This window comes from Rhinopithecus roxellana, chromosome 1 (genome assembly GCF_007565055.1).
Source record: "Rhinopithecus roxellana isolate Shanxi Qingling chromosome 1, ASM756505v1, whole genome shotgun sequence".
Classification (NCBI taxonomy): Eukaryota; Metazoa; Chordata; class Mammalia; order Primates; family Cercopithecidae; genus Rhinopithecus; species Rhinopithecus roxellana.
In genome coordinates, this window is record NC_044549.1 from 17,393,195 (window position 1) to 17,418,309 (window position 25,115).

General features: G+C 37.9%; 1 pseudogene; it reads left to right on the top strand.

Annotated features, from left to right (window-relative positions):
* The first annotated feature begins 22,958 nt into the window (after positions 1 to 22,958).
* LOC104675787 lies at positions 22,959 to 23,723 on the top strand (annotated as a pseudogene).
* Positions 23,724 to 25,115: the final 1,392 nt, after the last annotated feature.

Below are 25,115 nucleotides of genomic sequence, written 5' to 3' on the forward strand. Positions count from 1 at the left end.
ATTGTCCTGTGTTCAATCAGGAGTCCATGGGAGAAGCTTCTGCAACTTCAGAGCTTTGCTAAACTAACCTAATTTGTCCAAATCACCACAAAACCACCATCTCTGACTCAAGCTTCCATGTGAAGGCCTAATTGGTTTTCCTGAATATATCTCTTTCCTGCAACGTGGCTCAGGGATCTGTGTTTCTTGTACCCCGGAGGTCTCCTTTGTTATGTGGTCACCAAGAAAGTTGAGGAGGCAGCACCAAGCACTCAGCCTTTGGAGGAGCTGCCCCTGGGTGGGGCTGGGCTTAGAGCTTCCAGTGGACTCATGGAAAGCTCGCAGCTAGCCTTTTCTGTAACCCTTGCCCAGGACTGGACAGGAAAAGGATATTTCAAGTGAAGACCGGCTCGCCCCCGTCCCACTCCTTTTGGCTGATATTTCCAAATCAACTTCCTAATGTGTTAAATCCCTTAGAACAAGGAGGTGGGGGTGGGGGAAGGGGTGGCATGCACTCTTAAAGAAAGGTATACAGTGGCTCTGCTGTGAATATGGCATGGTGCTGACCCCATGAGCATTTGACTGATCTTCTAGTCAGGAAAGAGAATTTGAAAGAGGCTTGGAGTGAAGGGAAATTGAAGACAGGGTTGTGATTTGGTCTAAGGCGCCGGGTTTAATGGTGTAATTTTCATATATATATATATATATATATATATATATATATATATGAGTAAACTTCTGAATAAACATTATTTAAAAAAACAAAAATAGTTTAAAAGGAAAATCAAACACTCTTCATGTGGGCCCTATGTCTTATTTTAATGTCCTTTCTCTTTTTGTGTGTGTTACTATACAAAAACACAAACTGAAAAAGAAATTATCCAAAAAATTAAGCTCATCATAGTAAGATTATTTTAGTTTTTCCCTTTTTAATTACATTGAAAAAGTAAAACACATACACACACACATTTTTGTAGAAAACATGTAATAAGCCCAGCTGTTTTCTCACTCCAAAATATTTTCCCAACAAACAAAACTATATTTTTTACATCACTTCTGTTTGTTCTGAACAATTTATACCTTACCACTCAGCTGTCTCACATGCCATGCCATTTCTTCAAGTTTTCTTAGCTCTTCCATATACATAATTGATTTTCTTAAAAATCTAAACTCTCATATAAAGTTACTTACACCTATGCTTAGAATTAAAAATATTGTTTTGTACAGCAGTTTGGTCTTTATTTCCTTGCCTAACACTTTCTCTTTTTCCCTGTGGTTTCACTGATCTCTGTACTGACACTTTCCATCAGTGAGCTCCCTCATGGGGAGTGCTGGCAGATAAGGAAAGAAAAGAAAGCGAAGTAAGATATTTATCCTCTTAGCTTCTGCCGTGTGAGGTCATCTCAGGTTGGCTGTCTTCTTTGACCTGAGGTCACTGCTGCTCTCCAGACAGTCCCCTCCATAAGCCTCTACCAAAACTTTCTGCAGTTGTTTCCTTTATTCCTCACTGTAATCTTGAGTTACTCACTTGGAGATTCCCCTATATTAGCCCACTACTTTCTAATAAGAAGCTTTGTGAATTAAACATTAGTTTATCCTAATTTGAGTGTGTCATCTTCTTGCGTCCCAAGTGATATGCTTATGTAGGAAACTGTCATTTTTATAATAACACAGACCATATCTTGTGCCTCTCCTCATCTTTGTATCTAGAGCAGAGTCCCTTCAATGTAGTAGATGCTTAATAAATATGTAATCAATTGCATTGGATAACAACTTGAGATCAAAGTATTACTGGGAATGCCATGCATTAAATGTAATTTTAAGAGAGCTGCTGATTTAGTCTTCATTTAAGCAACTATGCAAACATGTGAAGAGTTTATTTTGACAATGCAATGCCACAAAACTGACAAAATAAGGCAAAGCTACCTAAGACACTTTAAAGAGTTCCTTTTGTAACAACACAAACACAAACTATTGAAATATTATTTCTTAATACATTATCTTTTCCAGCTTTTTAGAGATATAATTAACAAATAAAAATTATATATATTTAAGGTGTAAAATGTGATGTTTTGATCTGTATATACATTGTGAAATGATTACTACCAGAAAGCCAATTAACACATCCTTCACTTCTCATTGTTAACTCCATGTGTGGGTGATGAGAATACTTGAGATCTATTCTCTTTGTATATTCCAAGTGTGCATTATTAACTAAAGGCACCATGCTGTATATTAGGTCTCCAGAACTTATTTTATGGCGAAAAGTTTGTTCATTTGAATAACATCTTCTCATTCCACCACCCCCACCTCCAACCCAAAACTCCCAGCCCCTTATATTCACTCTTCTACTCTCTGTTTCTATTAAGAGAACTTTTTTAGACTCCACATGTGAGATCAGGCCGTATTTGTCTTTCTGTGTCTGACTTTTTTTTCACTTAGCGTAACATCGTCCAGCTTCATTCATATCATCCCAAATGGTAGGATTTTCTTCTTTTTGAAGGCTGCAGAATATTCTGTTGTGTGGATACACCATTTTTTCTTTATCCACTTATCCATTGATGGACACTTAGATTGATTCCACACCTTGGCCACTGTAAATAATGCTGCAATGAACATGGGAGTGAAATTACTTCTTAACATACTGATTTCATATCCTTTTGATATATACCCCATAGTGGGATTGCTAGATCATATATGTGGTGTTTCTATTTTTAGTTTTTTGAAGGACCTCCATAATGCTTTCTGTAATGGCTGTATTAATTTACATTCCCATCAACATGGATGAGCGTTACCTTTTGTCCTCATCCTCACCAACACTTATTTTTCATTCTACTGATAATAGTCATCCTTACAGGTGTAAGCTGAAATCTCGTTGTGGTTTAAATTTGCACTTCAATGATAATTAGTGATGTTGAGTAGCTTTTGATAGGCCTACTGGTCCTCTGTATGTTTTCATTAGAAAAATTTCTTTTCGGGTCATTTGCACATTATTTAATTGGAATTTTTTAGTTACTTGCTGTTGAGTTGTATGAGTTTCCTACATATTTTAGTGAACCTTTATGAGATAAATTATTTGAAAATATTTTCTCCCATTCCATAGACTGCCTTTTCATTTTGTTAGTTGTTTCCTTTATTGGGTAGAAAAGTTTTAGTTTGGTATATTCTCATTGGTTTATTTTTACTTTTGTTCCTTGTGTTTTTGGCGTCATGTCCAAAAAAGCATTATTTTTAATGGCTTAAAATTAAGCGAAAAATATTTTACTCAATAATACTATTTACTGTGAAATACAGTATTTAAAAGTGAAATAAATTAATGCAGAAAAATAGTTTCATTTTTCATAACATGTTGAAATCTTAAATATAGAAATCACTATCTGGCATTTCCACTTTAATAAATTTTCCTCTACATTTTCAATTGATGCTTCTGAAAGACACTTCTGATAATACAAGTCCCTCTAGTGGCATCTGATATGAACATTGTAATACAGATAAAAAGTGGTTTTTTAGTGCTTAGAAAACACATCAAGACATTTTAAAATTTATTAAATTTAGAAATAAGAGTACTATCAGTCATTAATTTGTTGTAATATTTATTCACTCTGATATGTAACATATATTTATTGTGTTAAATTAATTTTAAAATTGATAAATAAGAATATTACATTTTTGTGTTAAATTAATTTTAAAATTAATAAATAAGAATATTACATTTTCTTACTTAAAAGGGACAGTTCGATAGAGGGAAATGTATTTGTTGAGCACCTAATGTGTGCTCTGTGCTTTATCCATTAATTCATTAAATGTGATCAACAACCAGGTTATAGAGCAGATTTTGTCATTTCCACTTTAAAGAAAATAAAACTCAGAAAATAATAAAACTCTATGGCATCTGTCTAATTAGTGACAGAGCAAAGAGCTCACATACAGATTTGTCTGAGCCATTTTTTATTCCACATTTCACTTAAAATATAACTGTTTAAAAATGAAAAGAAAGACTGGCATATAACCAGAACAATTTGACAGCTAATTCTAAACCGACAAGTAGAAGGGCAATACTAAGCTGTAAGAAGGTGAATGGGTCAAAAAGAGGTTTTTAAATCTCAGGAATTTTGATGTAACTAAATTAGCTATCTCTCACTCTCTCACACATTTTTCTTCTTAACCAAACTATATCTTACTGAAAGGTAAATGAGTAATTATTTTGTTTCATTTTTAAATAAAATTCTGAATTTGATCAGCTAGTTTACTGTACTTGCATTATTCTCACTCTGATTTCAGTTGAAATGATATAAGTGATACTTCATGGTAAGCAATATCACTCCATGTCCAGACGCAAATACAATATACAAAATTTGTTTAATAGGACATTTCTTATCATAATCTTGATTTTTAGTTTAAGAAGCCAACAAAAAGAAGTATCGCTGCATGGGAGATGTGAAACATCAATTTAGAAAAATTTTCCCCAATTTTCCTAGAAAGAACTATAAAATATCAAATTATTTACAATTCTACTTTATATTATATTTAAGGTGTAACCTCTGAATTATTATTTTTTATTCACATTACTAGGTCTGAGTAATATTTTAGTATCATGTTCTTTTAAAAGTAGATTTAATATTTGTTCATTACCAAGTTCATTAACAATATGCCCCAAAACTGACAGTCCTTGAAGCAATGAAAAAACAATATTTTCATAGTGTTGCTTATTTTTAATATTTTCATAGTATCCCTTATTTTAAAACTATCCTTGTGATGCCAGATCTTTCTCTGTGCTGAGAGGTAAAATCTCTGTAAAGCAAAAATAAAATTCTAAACCCCCAATTCACTAAATGGACCCTGTTATCAGCCAAGGGAGCCCAACTAAACGTGAGAAAGCAGTTCTGGCCATAAGGTGAAGGAGGGATGAGACATGCTCATAAACTCTCCTCCCTTTGGGAGTTCAGGCACATAACTAACCAGCATTAACTTTAAAACAGAGATCCCATGACTGGTAGAACAGACTCTTTGTAGCAATAAGATATTAAATTCCAACGTGGCTATAGTACAGCATCACATGACAGACAGCAGGGCCCTTAAGGAAATAAAAAATATTTTACCAGAAAATATGTTTCTTTGACATATTTAAAAATGATTCTGCAAAGCTGACTCTTGTGCAGGAAGCTTACATTCCACATGATCCCTTCCTTTTCCAGGTCTCTTTCTGATCCTGAAAAAGATTGGCTGAGAGTCTAGCACATTTTAAAGTCTTAATAGGAAACATTTGCTATCTATTGCCTCTGGGGGTGACCATCTATGAGACTTCATCAAAATAACAAGAACTTTGGTCTCCACACCCCTTATCTTAACCCAGACACTCCTTTCTATTGATTCCAGGTCTTTAGGTAACAACTTAACTTTTTCATCCAATTGCCAATCACAAAAGCTTTGAATCCACTTAAGACCTATAAGCCTCTATTTGAAGTTGTCCTGCCTTTCTGGACCAAACCAATGTATACTTCACATGTATTGATTGATGTTTTATGTCTCCCTAAAACATATAAAAACAAGCTATAATCCAACCACATTGGGCACATGTTCTCAGAACCTCCTGAGGCTGTGCCATGGGTCATGATTCATAACCTTGGCAAAACACAATTCTAAATTGATTGAGACTTGTCTCAGATACTTTTTGGTTTACATCACAAATAAGATCTGGAGTTAGCTGCCAGTCACAAAAACATTCTCAATCGATGGGAATAGGTCTGGGGTACATTGTCCCTGGATGTGGCAGAGTTTAAAGCTGACCATTTTCCTTTTATTTACATAAGTACTACATATGAAATGTTCTTGATCTGGTATATATCTTCGCTGGCTGTTTGCAGACAATCCCTTTGGACTTTGAGCATGATAACTCCAACTTGTTTCAGCAGTCATTTCTCAGACCATCCAGGTGGTCATTTTAAATAAAATCTAAGACAAAATCCGGTTGTTTTTGTCTCCTTAACCCACATTTGATCTACAGAAAATACTCATAGTTAGCTGCTAAGAGTACAGAAATTTTTCAATCTCAGCCTGGACTGTAATGACTCTGGATGCTTCAGTAAACCTCCCAGCCTAAAGACACCAAGGTATTGTTTCCAACAAGATCATCAAATTCCTCCATTTTTGAAGCCAATTCTAATTTGCTTGAAAGAGAGAGAAAGGATACATTCAACAGAGTGCAATAATGAAAACCCTTACTATTTTCTCCTTTTACTCCCCAAACTGCATGTGTTAAAAGCCCTTACTTGTATTTGTTGGTAATGGCTAGGGACTGTAGAAACTGAGTAAGTAAAAACTCTCTCTCTCTAACCTCAGCCCAAGCTAGGGGAAAAAAAGAACATTAGATAAATTTCAAAGATTTTGAAAATCATTCGGAGCTTATCATTCACACATATATCTTCTCAGAAACATCCGTTCAAATGTTTTTTCACATTTTATTATTGTATTGTCTTTTTATTACTGAGTTCTTCATACATTATGAATGCAGTTCCTTTGTCATATACATGATTTCAAATATGATTGCAAATATTTTATCTCACTTTTTCATTTACCTTGTTATTTCTTGAAGATGGAGTTCAAAGAACAGTGGGTTCTTTGATTTTTTTTTTTTTTAAACATTAGGCTTCCTTTATTTATATTGTTTTCTTCTTCCTTTTCTTTATTCTCTGACATTCTACTCTTGTTCTCCCTTTCATTTGATTTTTTTCACTGAGGGAATTTTTCCCCTGGGAAGATACAGTTTATGATTGATATGGTTTGACTGTATCCCAACCCAAATTGCATCTGAAAGAACACATTCCTCCATACATCACAGCCTTGAGCCTGACACATCACATCCCCCCATATGCCTCCACTTCCTGGGCCCGACACAAACACATTCCTCCATATATCTCAACTTTAGAAGAAAAACAACACCTGGAGAAGCTCCGATAAGGTTACAACCGTTTGTAAAAGCGCAGGAACCAATAAGAAGGCTGCTAAAAGCATAACTTAAAATGTAAACCAATTGTAATGCTGTAACCTAGAGAAATGCCTTGTTCCTCTGTAACCTAAGAAGTCCTGTTTACCTGGAGCTATAAAGTGCAAGCGCACGCATTGTTCGGGGCCCTCTTGAATGCTGTGGAATGGAGGGACCAAGTTCGAACTTGCAGTAAAGATCCTTGCCGCTTGGCTTTGACTCCGGACTCTGGTGGTCTTCTTTGGGGAATAAACGGTCTGGGCATAACACATCTTGAATTGTAATTCCCATAATTTCCATGTGTCGTGGGAGGGGATCCTTTGGGAGGTAATTGAATCATGGAGGCAGTTACCTCTAGGCTGGTCTCATGATAGTGAGTGAGTTCTAATGAGATCTGATGGTTTTATAAAGGGCTTTTCCCCCTTTTCTCAGTACTTCTCTTTCTTGATGCCATGTGAAGAAGGATGTGTTTGCTTCCCCTCCCACCATGATTGTAAGTTTCCTGAGGCCTCTCCAGCCATGCTAAACTGTGAGTCATTTAAACCTCTTTTCTTTACAAATTACCCAGTCTCAGAAATGTCCTATTAGCAGTATCAGAATGGACTGATACAGTAAATTGGTACCAAGGGAAAGGGGCACTAGCATAAGGATACCTGAAAATGTGAAAGTGACTTTGGAACTGAGTAACAGGCAGAGGTTAAAACAGTTTGTAGGGTTCGAAAGACAGGAAAATGTGGGAAAGTTTGGAACTTCCCAGAAACTTGTTGAATGTCTTTGACAAAAACACTGATAGTGATCTGGACAATAAAGTCCAGGCTGAGGTAGTCTCAGATGGAGAAGAGGAACTTCTTGGAAACTGGCGCAAAGGTGACTCTTGCTATGCTTTAGCAAAGAGACTTGTGGCATTTTGCCCCTGCCTTAGTGATCTATGGAACTCTGACCTCCAGAGGGATAATTTAGTGTATGTGATGGAAGAAATTTCTAAGTAGTAAAGCATTCAAGAGGTGACAGAGCATAAAAAGTTTGGCAAATTCGCAACCTGAAGATGCAGTAGAAAAGAAAAACACATTTTCTGGGAAGAAAATCAAGCTGGCTGTAGAAATTTGCATAAGTAATGAGGAGCCAAACATTAATCACCAAGACAATGGGGAAAATGTCTCTAGGACATGTCAGAGAAATTCATGGAGGCCCTTCCTACCCCAGGCCAGGAAAAATGGTTTCCTGAAACATGCCCCAGGCCCTCCTGTTCTGTGCAACCTCAGGACCTGGTGGCCTGAGTCCCAGTTGCTTTATCTCTAGCAATAGTTAAAAGGGGCCAAGGTACAGCTCAGGCCATAGCTTCGAAGGGTGCAAGCCCCAAGCCTTGGCATCTTTCACATAGTGTTGAGCCTGTGGGTACACAGAAGTCAAGAATTGAGGTTTGAAAAACTCCACGTACGTTTCAGAGGAGTATGGAAATGCCTGAATGTCCAGGCAGAAGTTTGCTATAGGGGTTGAGATCTCATGGAGAACTGCTGCTAGAGGAGTGTAGAAGGGAAATGTGGGGTTGGAATCTCCACACAGACTCCCTACTAGGGCACTAGTAGTGTAGTTGTGAGAAGAGGGCCACCATCCTCCAGACCCCAGAATGGTAGATTCATCAACAGCTTGCAGCATGAGCCTTGAAAAGCTGCAGACACTCAACGTGAGCCAATGAAAGCAGTGGGAGGGGGGCTGTACCCTGCAAAGCCACAGGACTGGAGCTGCTCAAGGCCATGGGAGTCTACCTCTCACATCAGCATTACTTGGAAGTGAGACGTGGAGCCAAAGGAGATCATTTTGGAACTTTAAGTTTTAATGACTGCCCTACTGGATTTCAGACTAGCATGGGGTCTATAGCCACTTTGTTTTGGCCAATTTCTCCCATTTGGAATGGCTGTATTTACCCAATGCCTGTACCCCCATTGTATCTAGCAAGTAACTAACTTGCTGTTGATTTTACAGGCTCATAGATGGAAGGCACTTGCCTTGTCTCAGATGAAAGTTTGTACTTAAGACTTTTGGGTTAATGCTGGAATGAGCTAAGATTTTGAGGGACCATTGGAAAGGCATGATTGTGTTTTCAAATGTGAGGACATGAGATTTGAGAGGGTCCGGAGTTAGAATGATATGGTTTGACTGTGTCCCCCACAGATCTCATCTGGAATTGTAGTTCCCATAATCCCCACATGTCATGGGAGGGACCCAGTGAGAGGTAACTGAATCATGCGATGTTTACCCCCATGCTGTTCTTTTGATAGTGAATTCATTCTTATGAGATCTGATAGTTTTATAAGAAGCTTTCTCCCCTTTGCTCAGCACTTCTCCTTATAGCCACCATGTGAAGAAGGACATGTTTGCTTCCCCTTCTGCCATGATTGTAAGTTTCCTGAGGCTTCCCCAGCCATGCAGAACTGTGAGCCAATTAAACTTATTTTCTTAATAAATTACCCAGTCGTAGATGTGTCTTTATTATCAGAATGAGAACAAACTAATACAATGATCAACATCAACTTGTTTCTAATTTTCATTTCAAATTTATGTTCAGGGACATCACTTCATAAGTGAGTTTTTAAATGATATCCAACTTATCAGTCTTTTTGTCTTTTATACTATTGCTTGTTGTGCCCTCAATAAAAATATTTAACTTTTAAAATCATTATGGTGTCCCCAGACATCTAATCTTTATGATATCTAGAAGTTTTATAGGTTTAGATTTTATTTTTACAACTATAATCTTTTGAGTTAATTTTTATATATAAAGTAAAGCACAAGGTTTATTTATTTTCATATAAGTATTCTCCCATTGTTCAGCACTATTATTTTTGAAAAGAACAAAACTATCTTTTCTCATTAATTTACCTTGATACCTTTGTCAAAATTCAATTGACCATATGGTTATGAGTCTATTTCCTGTCTCTATATTTTGCTCCATTGATCTTTGTCTACATATGTCAATATTCTGCTATTTTGGCTTATGGTATGTCTTAAAACTCACTGTTTAAGAAGGGAGCCAGCCGTGCGCGGTGGCTCAAGCCTGTAATCCCAGCACTTTGGGAGGCCGAGACGGGTGGATCATGAGGTCAGGAGATCGAGACCATCCTGGCTAACACGGTGAAACCCCGTCTCTACTAAAAAAAATACAAAAAACTAGCCGGGCGAGGTGGCGGGCGCCTGTAGTCCCAGCTACTTGGGAGGCTGAGGCAGGAGAATGGCGTAAACTCGGGAGGCGGAGCTTGCAGTGAGCTGAGATCCGGCCACTGCACTCCAGCCTGGGCGACAGAGCGAGACTCCGTCTCAAAAAAAAAAAAAAAAAAAAAAAAGAAGGGAGCCACTGCTCCTGCCCAAAGCTCCAGAGCAGTAGCATGGAAATTTTGCATAGTGACAAAGACTTACCATAATAATGGAGCTTAAATGTCTCCCCAAGGGAACTGGCTTTATTTGGAACAAGCTGTGAGGGAAATTTAAGCCTAACAGCACTGTTGAAATCAAAGGATATTGTGGTAGTAAGCAATAAAGAAGAGGCTACTAGCTCCATAAGAGCAACAAGCTATACTGTAGGCCAGCTACTTTGTAAGAAAGACTCAGAGAAAGAGACAACTAAGAAAATTTCTCCTGGTGTCAAAACAAACCCCAAAATCTTGCTTTCAGAACTACCCCCCACAACGTGTCCCATATTTAATTGGATCACACTTCAGAAAATTATATGTACCAGAACATTGTTGAAAATGATAAATCAATCAAAACCAATTAATGTAACCTAACAGCAAGAGTGAATACCAAGCGAGGCAGAGAGCTTAAGAGAGAGATCAGAGAAAGGAACAAAGAGAGCACTACTAAAACCACTGTCATCTCAGTGTGACTTGCTACATACTCGAGGATGGGACCCTATGAGAGGTAATACCAGAAGTTTCACACTGAACAAAAAAGACTTCAATGAATATTGCAGCCAAGTTACTAGAAAAAAAAAGCCATGAAGTAGGGGAATCAGTAACTGGAGCTGCTAAAATATATTATCTAAAATGTTCATGTTTTAGCAAATATGCTATAAAATAAGAAAAGACATAGACAAGCATGTGACTCATATACAGGAAAAACATAGGCAAAAGAAACTGCCTGAGAAAGGGAGAAAGATAAAGTTAGGTGAAAAAAAACTTCAAAGCAAGTTAATAAAATTATGGTAAAAAATTAAAGAAAACCATGCTTACAGAATAAAGGATATGATGACACTATCTCATTAAATAGAGAATAAACATATGAAGACAGAAATTTTAAAAAGGAACCAAATTAAAATTCCACCATTGAAAAGTAAAACAATTTAAATAAAATTCACTAGAACGGTCAACAATAGATTTGAATTCTAAGAAAAGAATCACTGATGTGCAAATAGATTTGTTACCAGAGACAGCAGGTGTCCCAGTTCCTGTCTTGACTTGGAAGAAAGATTTCAACCAAGAGACAGAACAAAGATAGCAGAGAGCTTTATTGAAAGGAAATACAGTGTAAAGAGCTTACTGTAAAAATAGGTATGCCTCAAGGGAGGATCCGGCTGATCCTATAGGAAAACTGCCCCAACAGTGTCTGCACAGAGTTTTATCATGTTGGACTTCTTCAAATTCCTGCCTCATCTCAAATCTCTGCCTTATTTCTTTGTCTAGTTTTTCTAGCTCCTGTCTTAAGTCGCTACTGTTTCCCCCACCTAGGCTTGTGGGACCCTCCTTTACTGTTGGTTAATGCACATGCAAGGGCCAGTGATCAAGTTGAATTCTGCCTTATGGTGACCCTGCTCATTATCACCACCCCAGGAAGGTTGTATAGTGGTTAAATCTATACCTATTGCACATGCAGATCTCTTCAGAATTTCCTTCTCTGATTTAATCTGTACTTATGGTGCCAGGTTTTTCTTAGGAATGTCCCTTTTGTCCTTCTTATCAGCAAAAGCATATAGCTGACAAGATTCTGACATCTTAATTACAGAGTGAATAAGTTGTTTTGGGTTATTTCTTTCTGCATAGGTACCTCCTCTCCTCTCCTTTCTACCCACATTTGACTGAGTGCCCACCCACTCCAGCATTAGAGATGCTAGTAATATGCAAATTTTTGGTGGTCCCTTGGGCGTGAGCCTTCACAGACTTTTCCTTTCTCAGGGGCTTCTTTCTCCTGCTCACGTCTGGTTATCTGCTTACTCGAACAGATTGACAGAGATTAAGAAAAGAAAAAAAAGAATGAAGAAAAATGAAGAGAGCCATAAAGATATGTAGAAAATCATTACGTGTGCCAACATGTCCCTAATGAAAGCATCAGAGGAGAGGAGAGAAGAGAGAAAAATGAGCAGAAAAGAGCTAAAAAACACGTCAAAGAAATAATGACCAATACATCTTAAGTTTTATGAAAATCATTAACCTATATATCCAGGAAACACAATGAACTCCAAGTAGAATCAACACTCAGAACGACAAATAGAGCCACATCCAGAAACATTGTAGTAGAAATGTTGGAAGACAAAGAGAATAACCTTGAAAGTGGCAAAAGAAAAACAATTCAATACAAACAAGAGAATCACATAAGATCAACAGTTGACTTCTGATCACAAATAATGGTGGCCAGAGGCAGTAGGACGACATGAAAATGCTAAAAGTAAAACAGTCAACTAAAATTATTACATGTAGCAAAACTATTTTTCAAAAAATGGAGGTAAAATAAAAACATTTAGATTAATAAAGGCTTAGACTTTTTATTACTAGAAAACATTCTTTTCAAGAAATATTGGCCAGGTGCGGTGGCTCACACATGTAATCCCAGCACTTTGGGAGGCCGAGGCGGGCGAATCATGAGGTCAGGAGATCGAGACCATCCTGGCCAACATGGTGAAACCCCAACTCTACTAAAAAAAAAATACAAAAAATTAGCTGGGAGTGGTGGCAGGCACCTGTAGTCCCAGCCACTCGGGAGACTGAGGCAGGAGAATGGGGTAAACCCGGGAGGCAGAGCTTGCAGTGAGCCGATATCATGCCACTGCACTCCAGCCTGGAAGACAGAGCAAGATTCTGTCAAAAAATAAAAATAAAAATAAAGAAATAAAAAAAGAAATATCAAAGAAAATTCTTCACAAAGTGAGTGATGCCAGACAGAATTTTAATCCACACACCAAATAACAAAGAACACCTCTAAAAGTAATTTGGTAATGATATAGGTGATATTAATGCATATTTCTTCTCCTTTCTTCACTCAATTGATTTAAAGTGCAATTATATAAATCATTATGAGCACTTGAGCACTATTGGGCCTATAACACATAGAAATGTGATCAATTTGACAATAATAACACAAAGGAGGCAGGTGCAAGCAAAGCTATAAGAGGGTGAGGAAATGATACCAGATTATAATTTGAATGTACAGGAACAAATGAAGAGATCCAGAAAAGATCACTGAGACTACTAAATCAACAAATTCTATAAATAAGTATTTTTCTCCTACTATCATGAGCTATTTTTTAAAATGATACAATGTAATGGCTATAGCAATATATTACAGATTTTTAACATACATAGGCATAATATTCATAAAATAATAGCACAAAAAGTATAAAAGTAGTATGTAGGACAATAATGATTCCGTATCTAATTGAATTAAGTTATAAATCTAGTAGATTCTAGTAAGTTAATACATATATTGTGAGCCCTACAGTAACAACTAAAAACACTTTGAAACATTTCAAAAAACTATTAAGGAAATAAAAATGTTACACCAGAATACATTCAATTCATGCCAAGGAAGGCAGTAAAAGAGCAACAGAGGAACAAAAAGAAAAAATATAAGATATATAGAAAAAATTAAGTAAAATGTTTGATTTAAAGCCAACAATATCAATAATAACATTAAATGTGAAGGAATTAAACAATCCAATAAAATTTAGAGATTGTCAAACTGGATTAAAAAAAGAAAGATTCAACGAATGCTGTCTATAAGAGAGGCATTTTAGATTTAAAGCTAAAAATAGTTGTAAGTAAAAAGTTAGGAAAGATGTATCATGCAGCCAATAATCACAACAAAGCCAAAGTGGTTAAACTAATATCAGACAAAATAGACTTTAAGTGAAAAAGTGCCACTAGAAACAAAAAAAAATGACATCTCACAATGTCAACAGTATCAATCTATCAGGAATCCATAACAATGATAATCATATATGTACCTAATAACAGAGTCTCAAAATACATGAAGCAAGAGTCAAAAACTGACAGTAATGTAGGATATAGACAATCCAACAATAACTATTGGAGACTCCAGTGCCCCGCTTTAAATAATGAACAGTAAAACTGCATCTGGTTAAGAAGAAAATAGAATCTAATTTGAAAATTCCTATAAACTAACTAGACCTAACAGACATCTAATAACAACCAAAGCTGACTATACATTATTCTCAAGTAAAAAGAACATTTTCCAGGCTAGACAATATTCTGGGCCATAAAATATGCCTTAATAAATGTAAAAGAATTGAACACACATAAAATATGCTGTCTAACCACAATATGACTAAGTAAAAAAAAAAATTAGTAACAGAAAAATATTGGGGAATTTTTAAACATCTCAAAATTAAACACACTCCAAAATAACCAATGTGTCCAAGAAGAATTCAAAAGGGTCTTTAGAAAATGCACTGATATGATGGCTGGGGACAGTGACTCATGCCTGTATTCCCAGCACTTTGGGAGGCCGAGGTGGGCAGATCACTTGAGATCAAGAGCTTGAGACCAGCCTGCCAAACATGGGAAAACACTGTCTCTACTAAAAATACAAAAATTAGCCAGGCATGGTGGCAGCTGCCTGTAATCCCAGCTACTCAGGAGGCTGAGGCAGGAGAATTGCTTGAACCCGGGAGGCAGAGGTTGCAGTGAGCCAAGATCACACCACTGCACTCCAGCCCGGGTGACACAGCAACACTGTCTCTCAAAAAAAAAGAAAAAGAAAAAGAAAAAAGAAAATGCCCTGAGATTAATAACAATCTATACAACACATCAAAATTTATGAGACATGGATAGCACAGTGCTTAGAGAGAAAATTATAGCTGAAACCCTTCTATTAAATAAGAACAACAAAAAATTTCCCATTAAACACACTGAAGAAATAAGAGTAAACTAAACCTGAAACAAGAAGATAGAAGGAAATTATAAAAATTAGAGCAGATATTAATGAAATCGAGAATAGAAAATCACATATAAAAAGTATAAAAACAAAAGTTCATTATTTTCAAAGATCAACATAATTAATAAACCTTTATCTAGATTGGGCAAGAAGAAAGAAATAATATTCGCATTTTTTAAGGCAGGGATGAACATTGGGATCAAGCTTATAGAAATGCAATGCATGATAAGGAAATAATATAGACTACTGTATGCCAACAAATTAATTATCATGTATGAAATGGGCAAGTTACGAGAAAGACACAAACTACATAAACTGACACAAAAAGAAATAAACAATCTGAATAGGCTATAATAAAAGAAGGGATAAAGTAAGTAGCTTAATAGGCTGTGAAAAAAGAAAAGAAAAGAAATGACTTTAAAACTTCCCACTAAGAGAAACCCAAGAACAGATGACTTTGCTGGTGAATTCTACCAAACATTTAAATAAGAATTAATAATGTTTCTGAAATGACATCATCAAGATTTTGGACTAGAAGATTCTCTGACATCACTTTCCCCACAAAAACACAACTAGAAATGATTCAAAGACAAGACCACTTCTCCGAATTCAGATGAACTCAGGAGAGTAATGGAGCAATCTTCTGGGCTCACAGAATCAAGAGAAGCAATGACCCTTCAGAGAAACTGTACTTGTGTTACTTCCTCCCTCAAGCTGGCATATGCCATTAACAGAATTTTGCTAGATCCATTGTTTCTGAGGTGAGAGGAGAGAATTGGAGGTGGAGGTTTACCTTCCTACTAGGATAAGAATTTTCACAGGAATACCACACTAGCTGCATCCCATGGGAACCATTGGAAGGGATGGAAGGGTTGAACTACCTGATGTATATTGGGGACACAGTGACTGGCATGTGGGTCTTGGCAGCTGCTCTGCACTTCAATCAGCAGGGACATCATGTGGAAGAGACCACAGGAAAGCTCAAATCCCTGGCCGAATTTTCCACAAAACCCAGGGCTTTGTGTGGAGTGTTCCTTTGGTCTATAGAAAACTATTTAGTTAGGATTAAATTCAAGTACCCACTTAATACTTCCCCAGACCGGAAAACAATAGAAGGGTAGTAATTTAGTTTTAATGCAGCATTTATTTTCAGTGCTCACTATAAGTCTTTCTGACACCAATGAAAAAAAAAAATGGCAGGACAGTGATGTAGCTCCAGAGCAGTGTTGAAGTTCCAATATTCACTATAAGTGATGGGAAACAATGGCAAGGTAGATGGGGAAACAATGGCAAGACAATTAGCTCTAGTGCAGGATTTTACCTCCAGAATTAATTATAAGTGGCCCCCACTTCACCCCCTGAATGACTATGACAACAGGCTAGCATTTAAGTTACAGCACTAAGTAGTAAAGTTCTAGGATGACCCAAAAATGCCTACAAAACCTGAAAGATGTGGCTGTCTTCTCAAATGTAGTGGCATAAATGTAAAAACACAAGGATTGTGAAAACTCTGGAAAATATGACACCACCAATAGAAATTAATAAAACTCTAGAAATAGGCCCAGAAGAGTTGAGGACCCATACAATTTCTGACAGATTCAGAGTAATTCTCTTTTAAAAATTCAGAGAAACACAAGAAAATACAAATAAAAATCTAAAAATTTGACGAACAACCCAGGAACAAAATGACAAATTTGATGAAGAAACTGAATTTTTTAAAAACAGAAATTGAATTAATAAACAATACAATTACCAAACTGAACAAAACTCCTGAGAAAACTTTGACAGCAGGCATAATGAAACAGAGAAAAGAAATTGCCAGCTTCAAAACAGAACAAATGAAATTAACCAATCAGAGGATGAAAAAGGAAAAAGAATTTAAAAGGATGAAAAAGATCTGTGAGAATTATGGGACACCATCAAGCAAACTAACCTCAGCACAATAGAGATTCCCAAAGGAAACAAGAGAGTAAAAGGCCTAGAAAGCATATTTTTAAAAAAATTATATTGGATAATTTCTAAAAACTGGGGAAAGATAACAGCATCCAGATATAGGAAGCTCAGAGATCAACTATCAAATTCAACTCAAAGAGGGATTTCCTAAAGCATATGATAATTCAATCAGCAAAAATCAAAGACAAAAAAAGAATACTTGAAGCAGAGAAAGGAAGAAATACATCACATTCAAAAGAGCCTCGAGATGGCTTTCAGCTGATTTCTTAGCAGAAACACCGCACGTTAGGATGTTATGTTCAAAATGCTGAAGAAAAAAAGGTGTCCACCAATAATACTGTATCTAGCAAAGTTTTCTTTCAAACAGGAGAGACAAAGACTTGTTCAAAGATGTTTTTTTCGCTCTGTCGCCCAGGCTGGAGTGCAGTGGCGCGATCTTGCCTCACTGCAAGCTCTGCCTCCCAGGTTCATGCCATTCTCCTGCCTCAGCCTCTCGAGTAGCTGGGACTACAGGTGCCCACCACCACGCTTGGCTAATTTTTTGTATTTTTAGTAGAGACGGGGTTTCACCATGTTAGCCAGGATGGTCTCGATCTCCTGACCTCGTGATCTGCCTGTCTCGGCCTCCCAAAGTACTGGGATTAGAGGCGTGAGCCACAGTGCCCGGCCCAAAATTTTTTTTAAAACTGAGGGAATACATTGTACACCCAAAAAATCTGAGACAGGTCTCAGTTAATGTAGAAAGTTTGTTTTACTAAGGTTGAGGACACACCTGTGACATAGCCTCAGGAAGCCCTGATGACATGTGTCCAAGGTGGTCAGGGCACAGCTTGGTTTTGTATATTTTAGGGAGACATGAGACATTAATCAATATATGTAAAAAGTACATTGGTTGGGTCTGGAAAGCTGGGACAACTTGAAGCAAAGGCAGGAAGACTCCAAGTGGAAGGGAGCTTCCAGGTCACAGATAGGTAAGACACAAACAGTTGCATTCTTTTGAGTTCCTTGTTAGCCTTTCCAAGGAGGCAATCCGACATGCATCTATCCCAGTGAGTAGAGGGATAAATTTGAATAGAACGGAAGGCAGATTTGCCTTAAGCAGTTTCCAACTTGAGTTTTTCTCAGTGATTTTGGGCCCCAAGATATTTTCCTTTCACAATATCAACATCAAACCTGCATTATAAAAAATGCCAAAGGTAACTCTTCAACCCCCTCACAAAAAAAGAATACTAACATGTAACAACAAAGACGAAATCGAGAGATGTTAAATTTACGGGTAAAAGAAAGAAAATAGACAAATTTAGAATATTTTAATAATGTACATAGGGTAAGTAAACCACTTACTTTTTTTTTTTTTGAGACGGAGTCTGGCTCTGTCGCCCAGGCTGCAGCGCAGTGGCCGGATCTCAGCTCACTGCAAGCTCCGCCTCCCAGGTTCACACCATTCTCCTGCCTCAGCCTCCCGAGTAGCTAGGACTACGGGTGCCCACCACCTCGCCCGGATAGTTTTTTGTATTTTTTAGCAGAGACGGGGTTTCACCATGTTAGCCAGGATGGTCTCGATCTCCTGACCTCGTGATCCACCCGTCTCGGCCTCCCAAAGTGCTGGGATTACAGGCTTGAGCCACCGCGCCCGGCCACCACTTACATCTTAAATATGAAGAGTAAAATACAAAACTGTTGAAACAAAAATAATTATAAAAATTGAATAAGAAGAGTTAGGCAAAATAAAAAGATGCAAATGAAAACATCAAAAAGTCAAAGTGGGGAGGTGGTGTCAATGTATATAGTTTGTGTATTTTACTTTTTTTGCTTTGCAATTAAAGTTGAGTTATGATCTGTTTAAGTTGTTAAAACAATGAGATGGTAATGTAAACCTCATGATACCCACAAAGCAAAAATCTAAAACAGATACACTAAAAATAAATAGTGCGAAATCAAATCATACCACCAGAGAAAATTACTTAATCACAAAGGAAAATTGTAAGACAGAAAGAAAGGATCTGCAAAATAACCAAAAAACATGTAAAAAATGGCAGTAAACAATCACCTATCAATAATAACCTTGAATGTAAATATATTAAATTTTCTCATTTAATGACATAGAGTGGTGGAATTGATTTAAAAAAAAAGACAACTATATGCAGTCAACAAGAAACCCACTTCATCTATAAAGATATGCACAGACTAAAACAGGATAAATTTAAAAAGATATTTCATGCAAATAGAAATTTTAAAAACAACAGGAGTAGCTCCACTTATATCAGATAAAATAGACTTCAATAAGGAATGGTAATTAGAACAAAGAGGCCATTATAGAATGAAAAAGGAAAGAATGGTGTAAGAGGGCATACCAACTGTAAATAAATTTGCATCTAACACTGGAGCATCCAAATATATAAAACAAATACTAATAGACCTAAGGAGACAGACTGGCTACAATATAATAACATTAGGGGACTTCAACATCCCACTTTCAGCAATGAACAGATCACCTAAGCAGAAAATCACCAAATTTTGGAGTTAAACTGCACTCTAGACCAAATGAACATAACCGAAATTTATAGAGCATTTCACTCAACAGCTCCAGAATACATACACATTTTCTCATCAGCACATGGAATATTCTCCAAAACAGGCCATATGTTATGCTACAAAACAAGGCAACAATTTTTTTAAAAGACTAAATCATGTCTAGCATCTTTTCTGACCACAATAGAATAAACTAGAAATCTATAACAAAATCAACATTGGAAACTGCACAAATTTATGAAAATTAAGCAACATGTTCCTGAACGGTAAATAGATCAATGAAGAAATTACACAGGGGATTTAAAAATACATTGAGACAAATGAAAAGGAAATTGCAATATACCAAACCTATGGGATACAGCAAAAACAGTTCTAAGAGGGAAATGTATAGCAATAAATGCCTACATCAAAAAGCAGAAAGACTTCCTATCCATACACCTCAAGGAACTAGAAAAGCAAAAACAAACTAAGCCTAAATTAGCATAAGGAAAGAAGTAGTAAAAATAAGAGCAGGACTAAATGAAATTGAGACTTAAATAATGACACAAAATAAAAAACCAAAGATTTAGTTTTTTAAAAAGCTAACAAAATGACAATTCTCGAGCTCAACATAAAAAAGAAGAGAGAAGAACCAACTAAATAAAATCGAAGACGAGAAAGCAGACATTAACAATGAAATACAAATGATCATTAGAGGCCAATGCACAGGACTATACCCCAACAAATAGGAAAACCTAGAACATAAATTTCTGGACACATAGAAACTACCAAAATTTAACCATGAAGAAACAGAAAGTCTGAACAAATCATAAATGAGTAATAAGACTGAAATAGGGGTCTGGTGTGGTGGCTTATGCCTGTAATCCTGACACTTGGAAGGCCAAGGCAGGAGATGGCTTGAGGCCAACAGTTTAAGACCAGCATGGGCAACATAGCAAAGCCCTGTCTCTACAAAAAACAAAAAATTAGCTGTGCATGGTGGCACATGCCTGTAATCCCAGCGACTCAGAAGGCAGAGGAGTTCAAGGCTGCAGTGAACTATGATTATGCCATGTACTCCAGCATGGGCAGCAGAGCAAGATCCTGTCAAAAAAATGAAAATAATAATAACAATAATAATAATGAAAGCCTGAAACAAGAATAAAAGGCCTCCAATCAAAGCAAATCCCAGGACCTGATGGCTTTACTGCTGGATGATACTAAAAATGTATAGATGAGATAATATCAATTCTACTCAAACTCTTCCAAAAATTGAAGAGGAGTTAATACTTCCAAACTCATTCTGCAAGACCAGCATGACTGTGATATCAAAAGCGAACAAGTAAACAACAACGACAACAAAAGAAAACTACAGGTCCTAAAGCCTGAAGAACAGGTGCAAAACATTATCAGCAAAATACTAGCAAATTGAATTCACCAATACATTTAAAAAAAATCATTCACCATGAACAAGTGGGATTCATCCCAGGGATGCAACGATAGTTGAATATGTGCATACCAATACACATACATTGCATTAACAGAACTGATATGGTTTGGCTGTGTCCCCACCTGTATTAGTCCGTTTTCATAAAGACATACTGCAGGCTGGGAAATTTACAAAAGAAAGAGGTTTAATTGAACTTACAGTTCCATGTGGCTGGGGAAGCCTCACAATCATGGTGGAAGGCAAGGAGGAGCAAGTCACATCTTATATAGATGGCAGCAGGCAAAGAGAGAGAGCTCGTGCAGAGGAACTCCTCTCTTCTGTTGTGTTTTTCCATATATTCACTTTTTATCGAATTTGTTAATGTTGGAGAGTTCTTGCACTGCCAAACCGTGCCTGAGAATTCAAACAAATGGTACAATGGACAGCCTCATCCACCTATCATACAGGATATTAAAATTTGATTCATGTACATTTTGATATTTTCACAATCTTTTAAAAAGTTATGACAAGAGTTGGAGTTTAAATCTGCTGCAAGTCTTCAGATTTCGAGTACAGTATTGCCTTTACACAAGACCTCCACTTATTCATCTCTGTTCATTCTTCAGTAACATAACCCCCAACAAAATTTTGCTGGGAAAAAATGCATACTTTTCATGGAAAATACGCAGTTCAACAATGAAGAGACTATTTTGTAAGGTTTTTAGTTCCCAAATAAAGTGTTCAGGTTACCAAGAATTCCATTTCTGATTTAATCATTCAACCTCCCCTTGGTTGGCTCACCCAAACACACTAGAAGGCAGGCATCATGCCTGCCACTTCAAATATCAATACTATTTCCTAGATGTGGGTGGCAAGTCCCATCAGGACATACTGTAACCCTCCTTGGAATCCAATTCCTGCACGGACACTTTCATCAAGACTAAACTCCTATCTGAAAATGCTCCCAGGTCAAAATAGTTTTACTCACCCACTTGCTTCACTCTTGCCAGTAGCAAGTCTGCAACTCATGCATTTGGCAAAGGGATTTATTATAGAGAAACCCAGACTCTGCATCAAGTGGTCACATTACCACTTTCAGATATTTCTATTAAACGGAAGATACAAAACTAGGAAACTGCCAGACTATCTCATTAGGTGGACACTCTTCTGCAATCCTGGGTAGCTTCCTCGAGTCCCTTTAAAGGACCAAAAACTACTGTTAATAGGTATTTTAAGCTGTAATCATTAAAAACAGAAGTGCTACATCACCTGTCTTTCGCCCTGACTCTCCAATGAACATAAAGACATGCCAAAAGGTTGAAAACAAAGCCAAGCTAGCTGGGACAATCACTGCATCTATAGAACAGCCAATACCTTGAAAATCTGGGCACACGTATATAAGGAATTATTAGACATCATCCACAATCCATGACACTTAAATGGGTTTTAGCTGAGGTTTTGCTCATGTTGCTCTGAATTTGTAAGGATAGATCAGTGAACCCCTTAGCCTCACCAGAAAGCATATTCTTCCCACTGCAGTTTACTCTACAATTAGACCTAATTAGATGAGGCATTAGCAGCACCTGATGTAAAGCCTCCAGCATCCACTACCGTTTACATCAAAGGCTTTTTGGTTCCACCCTGAGGATTGGCAAATTCACGATCCTAAGGCATACTTCAGGTTACTTACTTAACCAGGCAATATGCTCTGTCAAAGAACTTATTTAAGGTTAAAGCAAAAAGGTCTTAATGTAGAACAAAAATCGCTAGCCAGCACACAGGGGGAGCCGCCCGCCCCGCCGCGCACTCCGCGGAGACCCCGCGGGGCTGAGGCGTCGCGGCTGCCTGCAGCGTGAGCGCAGAGCCGGCCTCGACCCCGAGCTAGGAGCCCCGCGGGCCGCGCCCGCCACCGGCTCCACCCATGGGGTCCAGGAGGCCGAGGCCATGGCCGCGATAGAGTAGCGGAGCCTGCACAACTTCTTTGCCAACTGGGACAAGGAGAAGAAGGAGCGGAGCAACCAGGCGGCGAGTTCCGAGGGCGCAGCCGGCAGGGCGGCGGGAGCAGTGGAGCCGCCGGGGGCGCAGCGGCCGGCGGGGAGGGAGCGGGAACTCGGCTGGGCCAAGGCAGCACAGCGACCGCGGGGGCTGCGGACCCAAGGGCCAACACCAAGACTGTGAAGAAGGACGAAGATGAATGGAAAGGATTGGAGCAAAAAGAGGTTGATTACAGGGCCCTCAGGGTTCTGGCAATGCAAATAAGTGAAAAGGAAGAAGATCAATGAAGAGACAAGATCCAGGTGATAACTGGAAAGAAGGTGGAGATGGTGGTGGTATAGAAAAATCTTCAGGTCCCTGGAATAAAACAGCTCCAGTACAAGCACCTCCTGCTCCAGTAATTGTTACAGAAACCCAAGAACTGGCAATGACTACTGGTGTGTGTAGGCCCCTGGGGCCAGGTTAACCACAACAAGGAAAACACCACAAGGACCACCAGAAATCTACAGTGATACACAGTTCCCATCCCTGCAGTCAACAGACAAGCATGTAGAAAGCCGGAAGGATAAAGAAATGGAGAAGAGATTTGAAGTAATAAGACACAAAAATAGAGGTAGGGATGAGGTTTCAAAAAACCAGGCCCTTAAACTTCAGCTAGACGGCCACTATGCTGCACCTGAAAATCAGAAAAGGAGCCACTCACAATACAATTAAGGAATGGCCTTTGCTAACCCTTCTGAGATAACTAGAATACACCTAACCACCACGAACAGCCATTGATCATCTGATCTCTGCTGGATCTTCATATACAGATGCAAATCAGTCGATTTCATGACTGGCCCTATTTCACTGTGGAAGTTAAAGTGTCATGGCTGCTTTGTGCATATTGGATTTAGGAGAATTTTCATTGTTATATAAATATGTGAACTAGTTTCAACAGTGTTCCTTCATATTTACTCTGCAAATACAAAACCAAACCTGCAGCCAATGGTCATTTCAAAATCATTTTATGTGCAGATACTAGCCTTCGTAAGGGTTGACCACCTCAGATTTGCTGCAGTCATTGTGGACTTCATGTGGATCACAACTTCTTGTTAAGAAGGTTACAATTATTAAGTGTCGATGTGAACCTTGAAACCAGCTCTTCTGGATTCTTATCCGAAATCCTGCATAAAAAGTCAGCCATCTAGGTTCTGATCTGCTGTAAAAGATGGAAGATTTAAGTGACCTTAGTTAACCTGTCCTGTACCCTGCCCTTAAGGAATACTCTGTAGTAGGCTGTGGCTATATTAGACTTCTTGGAACACACTGCTGAAAAGAACAGATGTGTTCAGATCACCTGTGGAGGACTGTGATTTGTAATTTAAACTTTTAGTTGTATCCTGAGGTAACCATAAAATAAATTCAACCATAAACTGGGGTCCACCAAGTGGGGGAAGGGGTGAGGGAGAGAGTAATCTTGTTTAGTTTTGGGATTTTTTTGTTAAAATTTTGTTTGAATAGTGCTTTTTTGTTTTGTTTCTGGAACTCCGCTTTTTAAAATCATCAGATCTCGTGAGACTCACCCACCATCATGAGAAGACCATGGGAAAGACTTGCCCCCATGATTCAATTACCTCCCACTGGGTCCCTCCCACAACATGTGGAAATTTAACATGAGATTTGGGTGGGGACACAGCCAAACCATATCACTACCAAAATCTTATCTTGAATTGTAACTCCCACAATTCTCATGGGTCTTGGGAGGAACCTGGTGGGAGGTGATTGAATCTTGGGGGTAAGTCTTTCCTGTACTGTTCTCATGATAGTAAGTCTCATGAGATCTGATGGTTTTCAAAACAGGAGTTTCCCTGCACAAGCTCTCTTCTTTTGTCTACCACCATGTAAGATGTGCCTTTCACATTCCGCCATGATTTTGAGGCCTCCCCAGCCATGTGGAACTGTAAGTCCATTAAATGTCTTTATTCTGTAAATTGCCAAGTTGCAGGTATGTCTTTATCAGCAGCATGAAAATGGGCTAATCCGCTGAAAGGGATGCTGCTGTAAATACCCAAAAATGTGGAAGTGACTTTGGAACTGGGTAACAGGCAGGGGTTGCAACAGTTT